Below are 2,036 nucleotides of genomic sequence, written 5' to 3' on the forward strand. Positions count from 1 at the left end.
CTCCAACCCCTGCCCACTGTGGTCCCACCTGCTGCCTCACCCAAAGCTCCACCCCTTCTAGGACCACACCTTCAGCTTCCTTCTAAGCCCCATTCTAGAATGCTGTAGGGCACCCTTCTTCTTCAGACTCCGGATCCAGTATGTCTGGAACCCAACCCCTCTGCTTACTAGCCCTGTTCATTCTAGAGGTCCTCTCCAAGACCACCTTGGGTCCCAAGCTCCCCCAGCCTCTGCCTTTCTTCTCTCTTCAGAGTTGAATTTTCCCTAATGGCCCCTGTTCAGGCATTGCTAGAGGAATCAAGGCCCGAGTTGGGAGGAGGGGAGGGAGAGAGGGGAGAGCCTGAACTCACACCCACCCTCCCCACACAGCCTTCTGTCTCCTCCCTGTCCCCCTTACAGAGCCCCCCAACCTCAGGGCACAGGGCCAGGGAACAGAGAGGGGCCAAAGGATGAAGGGGAAGGGGTGGGGGTAAGAGAGGGGCCCATGCAAGATCGGGTCCCTAATGCATAAGGGGAGTGGAGTGGGGGCAGGGCTCAGACAGATAAATAGATATTTATATATAATATATATATATATATAAACAGCAAAGACAGTTAAGGGTCTCCTGGTTTGAGGGGTGGAGACCTGGGGTGTAGGGATGGGAACGGGGGGCAGTCCTTCTCCTGAGCTCTTGCCTACCAACGGGGTCCTCCCGGGCTGCACTGACCTGTGGAGACAAAAGATACAAAAGGAGAGGGGGTCCAGACACACGTGGTGCCTTTAGGGAAGGGCTGGGCTGCTCTGCCTCTGCCCTGGCTTCACCCACTATCTGCCATGACCTTTCTTCCTTCCTTCTTCCTTCACTTATAGTCTTGGGGTCAGCTTCATCCCAGCTGCCGCTGCTGGGAATATATACCTTGCCTTCACTAGATTAGGTACCAAAGAAATTATGGTTTCCCCTTCTCCCAATCCAAAAAAGTCTGTTAACAGGTACTGTACTCCTCGTTGGTGGTAAACTGTATTGAGCAGAGCAAAGATCCTTATCTTTGTGGAGCTTACATTGTAGCAGGGGAGAAAGACTTAAACAATTACCATGATGCATAAATAAGTTATCTAGTATGACATAAGGTGATAATAAGTGAAATGGAAAAACAAAAAGTAGACTGGGGCGAGGGGGATTAGGAGTGACAGTAGGGGAAGAAAGGTTGCTGTAATAAGTAGGTAGTCAGAGAAGACCTCATTGAAGAAGTGACATTGGAATAAAGACTTAAGGAGGTGAGGGAATGAGCCACGCAGATAACTGGAGAGAAGAGCATTCCGGGTAGGGAGCACAGCCAGTGCAAAGGCCCTGGGGTGGGACCACGTCTAATGTGTTTGAGGAACAGCCAGGAGATCAGTGGGGCTTCAGTGGAGTGAGCAAGTGAGAATGGTAGGAGGTGATGTCCGAGAGGTAGGTAATGGGGTCACATAGGAGCTTGTAGACAAGGTTGTGAGGACTTCAGCTTTGACTCTGGATAAGGTATAAATCAACTGGAGATTTTAAGCAGAGAAGAGTAAAATGATACAATGATACCGGGGCTAGATTGTGTAGGGTCTCGTGGGTCATAGTTTTGGCTTTGGCTTTTAATCTGAGTGAGATGGGAGCCCCGGTAGAGCTCTGAGCTCTGAGCATAGGAGCGTCGTGGAGTGATTTAGGATTTAACAGGATCGTTCCCCACGCCATGAGCAGAATATAATGGGAATGGGGGTGGAAACCAGTGAAGAGGTCCAGGGAGACAGTGCGAAGATTATGGATATATTTTGAAGGTAGAGCCAACAGGAATTTTTAGTGAATTAGATATGGGATGCCTGATAAACTCCTCCCTGCCCTTTCCATCCTGGCCAAGTGCCAGAAGCTACCTCCACCCATGTGTTGCCACCTCCTTGCCTTTCCCCTCTAACGCCATCAGCCTGCCTCTACTCCCCGTCTTCCCCCCTCACATTTGAGGGAAATCTCGCTTCTCTTTTGAGGCCCAACAAGAAGGCCGGCAAGTCTTTCCAATGCGCCCCCCACCCC

The 2,036-nt window shown here is 50.8% G+C and overlaps 1 protein-coding gene across 1 annotated transcript in view; it reads right to left on the reverse strand.

Moving 5' to 3' along the window:
• Positions 1 to 25: 25 nt before the first annotated feature.
• The window catches only part of SYP (synaptophysin), a 12,930-nt gene continuing 10,919 nt past the window's right edge, over positions 26 to 2,036 (reverse strand). The window contains exon 7 of the mRNA XM_024745230.1: positions 26 to 707. The gene's annotated coding sequence lies outside the window, so the exon portion shown is untranslated. The remainder of the gene's footprint in view (positions 708 to 2,036) is intronic.

The sequence above is a fragment of the Neophocaena asiaeorientalis genome, unplaced genomic scaffold, assembly GCF_003031525.2.
Source record: "Neophocaena asiaeorientalis asiaeorientalis breed wild unplaced genomic scaffold, Neophocaena_asiaeorientalis_V1.1 scaffold1418, whole genome shotgun sequence".
NCBI lineage: Eukaryota > Metazoa > Chordata > Mammalia > Artiodactyla > Phocoenidae > Neophocaena > Neophocaena asiaeorientalis.